The sequence below is a fragment of the Protopterus annectens genome, chromosome 2.part1 (genome assembly GCF_019279795.1).
Source record: "Protopterus annectens isolate FY-2018-M chromosome 2.part1, PAN1.0, whole genome shotgun sequence".
Classification (NCBI taxonomy): Eukaryota; Metazoa; Chordata; order Ceratodontiformes; family Protopteridae; genus Protopterus; species Protopterus annectens.
This window is the reverse complement of record NC_056729.1, coordinates 520,470,248-520,482,663: the sequence shown is the minus strand read 5'-3', so window position 1 is coordinate 520,482,663 and position 12,416 is coordinate 520,470,248.

Genomic DNA, 12,416 nt, shown 5'->3' with positions numbered 1-12,416 from the left:
CTGCAACACATATAGCATCTGGATTTGTTTCTATACAGTAAAATCATGTTATGCAAAATCATACTTCAGAACAGGTTTTCTTCTCAGACATATAATTATCAGTTGTTGGAGAATTCATAGAGGTAAATGTTTGATATATGTTGACACATTCCTTCCCTTAAGTGGAAGCTGCCTATTAGAATTATCTCTTGCACTCTAAACTAACAGGAACAATAGTTTTTTTTTTTTACTTTTTCAACCACATAAAAACTTTATTGAACTACAAAAGATGAATCGAAACAAGAATATATTAAAAACAACATGTTGATCTATATATAACATTAAATGAATGAAACATCTAGAATAATTTCACAGACATTAGAAAATAAAATATAAGCTGTGTAAACAACATGAAATACCTACTGTCATTTTATTTAGCCTCCTATACTACAGTTTTCTTTACAATTGCCTTTTTAGTAGAAAGATTCCCAGAGCTGGTGTCTCATAAATGTATTAGGAAAAAGAATGAACATTCTTTACATACATTTAAGTCAAAAATAGCAGCAACTGACAATGCAGGCCTTCACAGTGAATGTATAGTAACAGTGTTCCTTTGAAAACAGAGTCACAGTAATGCTGCGGCTTGTAAACAACAGTGCTAACATTAACCAAGACCCATATTATACATTGCAGTATCTTGTATACCCCAAAAGGCAGAAGAAGAAGGCAGAAAAGTATGTCATGTTTTTCTTCTTTCATGAATTTCCCTGAGAAGGAGTACAACAGTTAGTGAGGGCACCACACTATAATATTGCTAATGGTGATCCTGATTTAAGATGTTAAGATTTGCAGGTTTCACAGGGCAGAGCCTGACAGTGATCCAGCAGGATTATCACTTTACCATGGGCAACAAGTAAAATAAAATAAATAATAAATAATTTTGTTTTTGATGCAATTTTTTGTATTTCTGAGTTAAATGTATAATAACATAGCTAGGGATTTTGAATTGTAGGTTTCAGTTATGGATTTGTAGGATTAAGTTTAATTTAAATTTGACGTTTTAGGTCTGATTAGACAGTAATGTTAATTTTTCATTGGTCAGATGCAGTTCTTTTTCTAATTACTTGTTTCTTACTTTTGATTACCTTAAAATTATATTTAGAAACAATTGTTTTACTGGTTTTAGCTTTAGTATGGGAAATTGTTCTGTGAGACTTATATATATATTTTGAGTGCATGCAGAGTGTGAAGTTGTTTTTTTCTTTACATTAACAAATGAGGATGCATTCCATATGGTTCTGTTGCAAGAGCTGGAGTCCCAGGCACTCAGACACCCCTGTCTTGAAGCCAGGGACTTTTAGCTCATACAGGCTGCTGCTAATGTTTGAACTCAAATATGAGCTGGGGGCAAGCAGCTGTTCTACCTTACCCAAACACATTATTCCAGTTTGAAAGAAGTGCAGCAGCTGGAGGGAGGGAGTGGGGGTGTAGATTAAAGTTTCAGGCAGTGATCAGGAAAAGGATTTAGGTTTAGGGAAAGGGAGCAGAAAGGGAGTTTTAGGGTTAGGAAATGGAAGTGAAGTTTTAGGGCTGGAAAATGGCAGGGGTTGTTTTAAGGTTTGGGAGTGGCTGTGGCAGGGAAATTTAGAGTTAGGGAGTGGTTTAGAAAGGAGGAGGTTGGAGTTTTTGTTTTATTGGTGATCGGAGCTTTTAGGGTTAAAGATGTGGAGTGCAGTTTACAATTTAAGGAGTGATCAGAGATTTTCAGTTTAGAGAGAGGGAGTAGAGTTTTAGGGTGAGGGAGTGAGGACTTATGTTAACAACTGGGTGAATTTTTAGGGTTAGAGTGTGTCGACTCCACCTGGGAAATGTATCAGAGATTTAGGGTTAAAGTTAGGGCTATATAGTTTAATAGAGTTGGGTGTTGAGAGGGCCAAGTAGTTATTTAAGATTAGGCTAATGATAATTAGGCATTTGCCTTTTCAAAAAAAATAGCAGTAAGCTTGTCATTAGCAACTAGCACTCTAGCACTTGTAGTAGATCCACTCCAGGCCCTGTTTTATTTTTATTATTGTTTTTCTTCTTTAAAATAAATTGTATTTTTAGGTTTAAGGGATTGTTTTAGGTAGGCTACTGTGTTACATGGGAGACCAGGAGAATAGGAGTAAGTAACTTAACCAGCACCTCTCCCAGGGTGTGTAGGGCACAAAACTTATTTTTTATTTTATTTTATTTTAAGGATAGCACTTATGGACAACTAACTGATCAGTAAGTCTGAATGCAGCTGTTTTACTCAGGTAGGATATGTGGTGCTTGCATTATGCACAACCTTTCAATTATGGAGCTGTGCTGTATTTGGACATGATTAATATTCAAACAGTGAGGTGTGTTATAGCCATCAGGTATATCTGATGGTATTTTAAAAAGTGATACATGGAATTTCCCTCATTTCGTTTACAGCTCATGCATAAATGTAATGTATAGTTCATTTCAGTGTAAGTTTCTCTTTTGTATTGGCTCCTTGCATTTGTTAGTGCAGTCTAATAGTTTCTAATATTAAAGCAAGTTTCTCTTTTATACTTTTTGCCCTATAAAAATAAAGCTTTTCTCATTTTAATGAGGTCTACCAGGATACGTTCATTAGTCTGACTGAATGTTTTTTGCCTACACATTTATTAAAAAAATATTCTTTTGCTGTATGAACCAGGTATATATATATATATATATATATATATATATATATATATATATATATATATATATTCATGTACTAGCGCTGAAATCTAGCAGTCACTGTTTCAATTGTGCTATGTTCTTTGTTACAAGTAATACCACATGTACCACTAGAATTTAACTACTGCCTCATACCAACTTCCTTAAACTTCTGACTTAATTCTTAATTATACGAGTATTATGTGGATGTAGCCTGCATCCTCAGTGCACACATTTAAACAGCTGCAAAGGGTTAATGTCTTTTCTGTATGAATTAGGGACCAGCTGTTCATATGACGTGGTGTTAATCACATTGCTTTATTGTGCATAACGCTCTTAGGCATTCCAGAGTAAGCACTCAGTCATTTATTACACTGCTTTATAACAACCTTGCAACTATCACAGATATATAAATATGTCACCACTGCTTTTGCTTGTTTTTGTGCATTTTGATTACAAGTTTGCTTAATGCAATTTAGTCATTTAGAAAAATCAATTACTCTCACTCCAACTAAGCAAATTGTTTACTGACAAACTGTCTGTCATTAAATAAGTGATAATCTAAACTTTATGCATTTAAACTCCATAGAGTTAATATTAAAAAACAGAGGAGAATTGAAACTTAGGACAATAGATCTATAAGAAATATATCCACTCAAAGCAAGTAGGTGTAACCAAAGCATGGTCCAGATCTGGGCATCAAATGACACTGCATTTTCAGATCTGGACATCAAACGAACTGTGCTTTGGTTACACCTACTTGCTTTGAGTGGATATGTTTTCATTATTTCTTAGGTGGACCAGTTGTTTTAGCAGCAGTTATGTTTTGCGTTTTTGTGTTTAGACCTATAAGAAAGATCACAGGGCAAGATTTCTCCTAGCTGCCTCAGACTGGACATCACTCTCTAGATAATAAACTGGGTTGCAGTAGTAAGACAGAATAAGTGGCACAGCTGCAAATCCTAGACCTGTGATGCTAGAATTGTTTTCAGATTGAAGCAATGCCAATCATCTCAAGATTTACAAGATCTTCAGGCTCTTTATTGTCTGTATTAAACAATTACAGACTGCATTTAAAATAAGTGTATTTTATAGCTAAATAAAAGTGGGTGATTTCTATATTCTGCTGCTTCTAAAACAGTAAACACTGCAAGAAAAAAACAAGCCAAGTGAGAGTTTTCACTATGTGATACCATAAACCTTGTATGATACAGGCCCATGGGACTTCAAGTGTTTCAGCTACATGGCTTCTGAATATCTGTGACTTTTTTACTTTTAAGTCTTTATGGTTACACTTAGGTCAGTAAAGCCAAACACCACTAGCTGTGGACATGCATGTTTCAGCCTTTTTACTGACCTCACTAGCACAGCATTAAGTGGATAGTTTGGCTGTACTTCAGTGGCTTGTCTGTGTGACCTTTTTACCCTTTGGTCTGCTTCTCCTTATCCAGACCTACAAAATACATAAACACACACACATACTATCATGCATTTAAGCAAAACATGAGCAACTGTGACCTCATGAATGAGGAAACAGTATCCTGATCACTACACCATTTTTCTTACTACTGACCCCTGACTTAACATTGCCTAAGAATGTTATTAAGATTCTGAAGGACTCTGGCAACTGCTGTGTCTGTGGAAACTACCTCATTGAGATTGTTCCTACAAGATGGAGCTGGTCAGTTGTAGAATTGTAAAATATGTTACTTTTTGTTTGTTTTTTGGCTCCCCACACCTGACCATCAGCTGGCCCCAGTTCCTTTCCTCATCCACTGGGTCTAGCAGATCCAACCTTAGCCTCCCCCTAGGCTGTATCTAACCATGGGGCAGCAGCACAGTGCTGTCAGCGAGTATTTTCTTCTATTTTACCTACCCCTGAGTGAACCAAACACAGCTTGAAGGGTAGAATGTGCCATGGGCATAAGTGCTGAAGTACCCCTCAATTCCATGTGGGCCTGACATCAACAGGACACCCTGCTCATCCAGGCCACCTTAGTGCTGTTTCCCCAGTCTCTACCAAGGAAATTAAACCATGACAGTGAGACCTGTGCATGTACACCTCCATCCTCCTCGCAGAATGGGAAGGTAATGGGACTAAGGAAAGCCTCATAACTGATGTTACCCACCCCAGATGATATCATCATTGGTGATCAATGAGAGTAGTTTTGAGTGCGTCTGTCAGCCGAAGCATCACATATGCCGGTAACTGGGCTTTTCTAAGTCCTACCCCTTCATCATTGTGTTGATTCTCCAGAGTAGGCTGATTAATCATGAAGTCTGGCATCTGAGGACTTGCCTGCCCTAGGTTCTATGGCACCTATACCTCATTGACTCACACCGACTTTCCAGCCTGGCAATCTTCTCCAAATCCTGGATTCTAGCAAGACTTGAGAGAAAGATCCATCCAGCATGCTACCACCCTCAGAATGGGCACTCTGTCTTCCTTGCCAACTTTGTCAGTCACCTGAACTGCTAATCGAACTCAAGCTACATGGACTTTAATCAGAGCTCCATGTCTCTACATCACCAGAGCTGGCTAATCACAGTTTTTAATTTTAGTCTTCCTAACATGACTGATGACTTCCTGAAGGGTCATTGACAAGGTATCTGCCACTAATTCCAACTTTGCTTTCCAGATACAATTAATCAAAAGTATTACAATGAGAACCTTTTCTTTATTCAGATGGCTTCTTATTTAAACCAGTGCATTGCCTCACAACAGCAGTTTTCTCACTGAGTGGGTGGCTGCCTCAGCTGTGTTTGTGAAGTTCTTTCTCTTTTTTTTTTGTTCTGGATCTGTCCCAGGCAATGCAAGTGGCAAAGGTGATACCATATTGGCAAAGCAGGTTTCTCTTGAAATATCAGATCAAGAAACATCATATGCTAGCCACATGAAAATAACTCAGCATTGTGACATTACAGTGTTGAAGGACAGGGATAGCTTGAGAAAATAAAGTCTATAGACTTAAAATGATAACAAAATAATTTTCCCCATTTTAAGAGCAGCATTATGGCAGCAGAGTCCTGTCACATGATGCTTAAAAACTGAGGGGATACCCACTAGTCCCTCCCAGTTTTAATGTTTGTGATAGCTGGTAACATCCAAACTGAGAAACAAGCTGCCCTTTTATTCGAAAAGTAAAAATGTGTTGTTGTTTTTTTTAGGTCATTATAAATATATTATGATGGGATATTTGTTAATGAAGCTTTGTATTAATTCATTATTCAAACTGCAGTGCAGCAAGAAGTCTTAACATGGTACAGAATACATGCTGAAAAGTGTTCTGGGCTTTTATTCTTCTGACAGATGTAAAGATACAAACAATGTGAAGGGAAGTAGCTGCGATGTAACACAACATGGTAAATTTTCCTAAATACTGTTTCGTAATGAGCTATTAAATGCAAACTAACCATTCCTAAGTAATGCACATGAGTTTCTCCTAGTCACGAACCTGTTGTTCATCTTTAAAATGGAAACACACTTTATATTCTGGAAATTCGTGTCAACTTTGTTAATGTTAGCAAGTAAAAAGATTCTGGAGCAGTGGCAACTGGTGGTGGTATTCAACTTGACAAAGGGAAAGTTATGTCTAACTCAAACAATTTTCACATATCAGTCTTGCAAGTAGTCTATGTAAATTCATGGAGAGAGTCATAACAAAGCTTATTCAAAATGTCACAGGGAACTACTAATTTTAGATATTAAACTGTATGGATTTGCCTTGGGATTCTTGTGATATTTTTGAAGAGGCAATAGCAGAATTTTATGAAGAGTAGACAACATACACTTCCTATATGTACCTTGCTAAGGCATTTGAAGCCTATCCTACAAGTCACTGCTGACTTCGGTGATATGCTTTTACTGTGAGTATGTTATGTCTCGGTGAGTTTCACAGCAGGATATTGCACTGTTTGAGCCAGTGCTGCATTTTCTGGGGATTTTCCTCTTTTTTCCATTATAATGCAACCATGGGAGCCTATTCGTCTTTCCTTGGTATACATAATTTTTGGGAGTTGGGGACTTCATCTCTGCAGAAAAAATTTTAAACTGAACATTTTCATTATGTAGCTTGCAATGAATGGTGAGTCAAAAAAATTGTCTCTATAATTCAAAGTGGAAAGGGATGATGATGAGACAGAACAGAGTTCAGGAAATGAGGAGAGAGTGGGATATTCAATGCAGATCTTTGAGGAGAACAACAACCATACAGAATATTAATAAAACTGCAGAAAGTAATCTAAGAACTAAGCCAACATAGTAATGGAGAAAGGAGATGTTACCAATAAGTATGACTGCAAGAAGGGGTACAGAAAATAAGCAAGAGAGAGTTGGCATTTACTGGAGAAAACTGGCAAAGGAAGCAAGGTACTGGGAGCAAAAAAGCAGAGAGGGAAAGATAATAGAGTGGGATGAGGCCAAGAAGGTTGGGTTGCAGGTTAGAGACTGCCTTCCCTACCAGGGATTGCTATTGGAGCATAGGCAAATAGAAAGGGATAGAGAAGTACTAAGTGAAAGACATGCCCTGGTACAGTTTTTAGTTGAATCTAGAACAGAATCTGCTGTTAAAAAGGATAATTAGTAGGACATATAAAATATTCCATGATAACTCTAAGAATCAAACAGAGAAAGTTCAAAAAGATGGGGAAGAAAGATTGGAAAAGCAATTTACAAGGCAAACAATGGGAGAAAGCACAGTTGTGTAAAATCTTGCCATAACAGTAGATGTCGTTTTCTTCACTGTTGCAGTATTTATTATACTAGGGTTCCCCTGCCAATGGTAGCCCGACATCCAGCCAGTATACCAAAGCCTTAGGTTGTAATAGGGACATTGTACATCACATGTATGCTCCCCATTCACAGCATAGAGCATAAAGGTGGTGTACAAATGTACCTTCCCCAAAACCAAAAAGCCCCAGGATGAACAACAGTCCAAGAAGTAAAAGAGGAACATGTGCATCCAGAAGGAAAAAGAAAAAGGGGAGGAGGGAGGGAGCGAATACTGAAACAGTGAAGGGAAGGACATGGACTGCTATGGTAAGATATGGCACAACTGTATTATGTCTTTCCATATCACTGTTGTGGTATTAATTACAATAGGGAGAGTGCCAAAGCTCAAGAGGGGGAGGTTGGTCCAGCAGATCTGTCAGGAAAGCAATGCAGGATACTCCTGGAAAGCATTTCCACTTTATAAGGTTTGGTAAAAGTATGCACAGAAGTCCAAGTAGCTGCCTCAAGTATAGAATTGGTATCTAATCATTTGAAAAAAGAACCAGAAGAAGCCACAGCCCTGGTAGAATGAGCCTTAACAGAGGAAGAAAGGCGTTTCCCATGAAAAGAGTGACAAAACAAAATGTCCTTAGAGATCCAAGACAAATAATTTGTTTAGAAACAGGCAAACCTAAAGACCTAGGATGAAAAGAAACAAAAAGTTGCTCAGATTTATGAATGGCTTTAGTTTTATTCAAATAATATCTGAGTTGTCTATACAAATCCAAGGTATAACAAACCTTCTCACTAGCAGACTGCTGAGAATGGAAAAAGTGGACAAATTAATAGATTGATTAAGAGGAAATTCATTAACACCTGAAGCATAAAAGAAGGATTAATCTAAAGAGAAAAAGTCCCTATGAAAAAAAACTAAAAAAGGAGGTACAGCCATAAGGGCCTGAATCTCAGTTATCCTTCTAGCTGAAGCAAGGGCCAAAAGAAGAACAGTCTTCCAGCTACAATGTTGTAAGGAAACTGAATCTGCAGGCTCAAAAGGAGCCTCAGTCAATTTTTCAGGAGGAAAATTAAGGTCCGTGGAAGGAGGAATATGCTTTCTGGGAGGCCTCATATGAAGGATACCTTTAAGAAATTGTTTGGCCTCAAATCTAGAAGCCAAAGGAGGAGTTAAAGGCATACAAGAAGAAATAGCTGAAAAGTGGGCTTTAACTGAAGTGTATGCCAGCCCAGCATGGAGTAATTCAAATAAATAAGAAGAACCTAAGGAACTTCCAGAGAAAGTGGATCCAGGTTATGAGCAAGACACCAAATACAAAATCTCTTCCATTTGCTGAAGAACCTACTGCAGAACCCGAAACATGTTCTCAGAAAAAAGGTGCCTAAAAGGGATCAAAACCCTATCACCCACAGTGTCAGCTGAAGACTGGACAAGTGGAGATTAATGAGAGACACCTTGTCTTGTGTGAGTAGGTCCACAGTGTGAGGTAACGTGTGAAGACTGCCTTTGGCTAAGTGCAGAAGAAGAGGGAACCAGTGTTGTCTGGGCCAAAAGGAAGTGAGCAACTAGATTTTGGGACAGTTTTGTTCTATCTTTGACAGGACCTTCAGTATTACAGGAAGGGGAGGGAAGGCATAAAGAAACATCCCCTCCCAAAAGAAAGGGCATCCACCTTTCAAGACAGAGGACATGGGACTCTGGTGCAAAAGAGAAAAAATTGTTTGTTAAGATGGGAGGCAAAAATATCTACCTGAGGAGCACCCCAGTGATGGACAACATCCTGAAACACATCTGTGTGAAGCATCCATTTGTGAGTCTGTGTTGTGGAGCTACTCAGAGAGTCTGCCAGAATTTTCTGTTCTAAAGGAAAATAAACAGCCTGAAGAGTTACCTGATTCTAGACAGCCAGATCCCAAACTTGAAGAGCTAGTCTGCACAAGACGTAAGACTGCATCCCCCTTGCTTGTTGATGTACCACATCACTGTGTTACTGTCTTTAAAGACTTTGAGGGGCTCTGGAAGGAATGGAAAGACAGAAGAGCCATCATCTCGTTGATGCTGATATGGTCATTCTTCTGATGAAGGGATCAAAGATCATGATCTTTTAGAGGGCCAAAAGAAGCTTCCCACCTCATGTCTGAGGCATCTGAAAAGAGTTCCTGAGAGGGGGATGGAGGCTGAAAATGAAGCTCATGTTTGAGAAACAGTTGATGATCCACCACTAAACCTCCAGCTTAAGGCATGGAAGAAGAGGAATCAGAAAGTCCAAAGGATGGGAATGTTGAAGCCAGACTGACTTTAGGTACCACTGTACCTTTCTGATATGAAGCCTGGCTAGGGGAACCATAGGAACAGTGGAAGCCATGAACCTCAGAGTCCTTAGAAACTCCCCAACTGTAATTTAGACCAGAGGAAGAAGGGATTGAAAAATGCAATCAGAGTTAAAACCTTGGAAGGAGGCAAGGATCAAAGCATAGGAATGGTCTGGAGCCTGCAACCAAGAAAAAATATGATCCTGAGAAGTAGTCAGGTAGGATTTTCAAAGAGGTAAAAGTAACAGCAAAGAAAAATATGGTAGTAGTTGTACAAAGTATAGCTCCAGACCACATAAAATAAACCGAGAACTGTAATATTCAATAAGCGCTTTCACCACCATCCGTGGCTTCCTCAGACCATATACAAATGTAAAAACACACACAAAGAGGTTTTTAAAGCTGTTCCTGTACACCTCATTAACCTGAACGACGAATCCCAGTCAGTCAGGTTGCTGTAGTCACACCCTCTTTTAAAACATCAGTCCCTTCCTCTATATTACATAGTACTACTTTTAAAATACAATTTTTATATCACATTACAAATCTAGTTCAGCAATCAAAGCATTCAAAGCATTCATAGGCATCTACGAGCATTTCATATTTAGAAACATTTCAAAGCATTGCTTCTATCAGCAGCATATCAAATGCTATACATTATGCTAAGCATCATAATGTGAACAACAGTGATACTAAAGTCCCCATTATATATGCTTTGCAAAGTTCATATTGCACTATGTTATCTGCTTTGCTTCAGATATGTACTGTTACTTAACAATTATTACAATAGCATAGCTAGGTCTGACTTTCCATATATTCCTATTACTTCTAACAGTATAAATAAAGCTGCAATTTAAAATGCAAACACGTTACCCATGCCATGTGTTCAGATTTATAAATTTCCCTAGACTGGAACTGTTTATACTTGGTGTACTTAAAACTATCTAGCAATGATATATATTTTATAATACCTGGTTGTCTATTATACTGAATGAAGAAAGTGGGAGGAAGTAAAACGGAGCATTTGCCAAGTGTGATGATGTCATTGCAAATGCGCGAAGGCGCTGCAATGACAACAAGCACATCTCTCTCATTTTTAACATTTCTAACTTTTGGAAATGGAAAACAACATAACAGGGGTGCGATATAGGTATATCTTAAGTGGATTACACTTGCTGGATAAGTTTAATAGTTGAAAATGTGATGGGAAGAAGTCAGATTTTTAAAATCGAATCTGAACACATGGCATGGGTAACTTGTTTGCATTTTAAACAGGGTGTGACTACAGCAACCTGACTGACAGGGAGCGGTCATTCAGATTAATGAGGTATACAGAAACAGCTTTAAAAACCTCTTTGTGTGTGTTTTTACATTTCTATATGGTCTGAGGAAGCCACTGATAGTGGTGAAAGCGCTTACCGAATATTAAAGTTCTTGGTTTATTTTATGTGGTCTGGAGCTATACTTCGTACAACTGCTATCATTTTTCTTTGCTGTTACTTTTACCCCTTTGATGGGACAGTTTATGTTTAACAGCTGGTTGTTTGCCTGTTTTTTGTTAATTTTTGAAAATTCACTATAAACCATAGGCTCTGCAAGAGGCAAATAACATAATAAAGATGCTGTAGCAAAGTCTCTGGAGAAATGAGCAGGTCATCCAGATGAGGAAAGAGCTGTATCCCCTCATTCTACAAAATGCAAACACAGCAGCAAGACATTTGGTGAAGACTCTTGGAGCAGTAGAGAGGCCAAAGGGCAAAACTGAGAACTGAAAATGCAACGAATAAACAGAGAAATGTAAAAATGTCCTGAAATGGGGATGAGTAGGAATACAGAGATAGGCATCCTTGAGATTCAGAGAGACAATGGAGCCTAATATAGAAGAAGAGGAAACAGGGTTTGAAGAGATAGCATTCAAAAAGAGGAAACTTTAAAATGTGTTGAGCTGGAAAAGATCCAGAATGGGTCTCCATGTGCCTTCTTTCCTGGGAACCAGAAACATTCTGGAATAAATCCCCTTCCCCTTTTGAGGACCAGAACTGCTTGGATGGTGCCTTCAGACAAAGCTTTGAAGAACATCTGGAAAAAAAGGACAGCTATTCCTGAGGAGGTTGCTAAATGCCCAAAAAGGAGGAAGAGATTTCAAAACCATGTAATATCCCTGACGAATGATTTATAGAACCCAAGAATCCTGAGTGATCATTAACCAACTGTGAAGGGACAGGAAAAGACAAAGAGATAGAGGAACTTGGCTTATGAGTGAAGAAAGAAGATAGTCAGACAGAACCTAGTTTGTCTGGAAAAGGAGGCTTCTGAGCTGTAGGAGTCTGAGTTGACTTAACATTAGGAGCTCTTCTAGGACCCTTTTTACCTTTGGAAAGAAGGCAAGACTGTCTATGTAGAAACACAGACTTGGTAGGATAATTCCCCTGAAATTTGGGAACAGGGGAAACAAGAATATGTTTTAATTCCTGCATAGCCTTAACCTTCTCCTGAAGAGGCTTAACTAGCTCAACAGCTGCAGAAACAAAGAGATTTTTATTGTAAGAGGAGCATCCATTAATTTGGCCTTCATATCATCAGGCAAAAGCTGAAGGTAAAGCCAAGAATAAGGCCTTAACATAGAACCAAAGGCAGCAACTCTAGAAGAGGCATCATCTGCATCATAACTACATTTAATGGAATG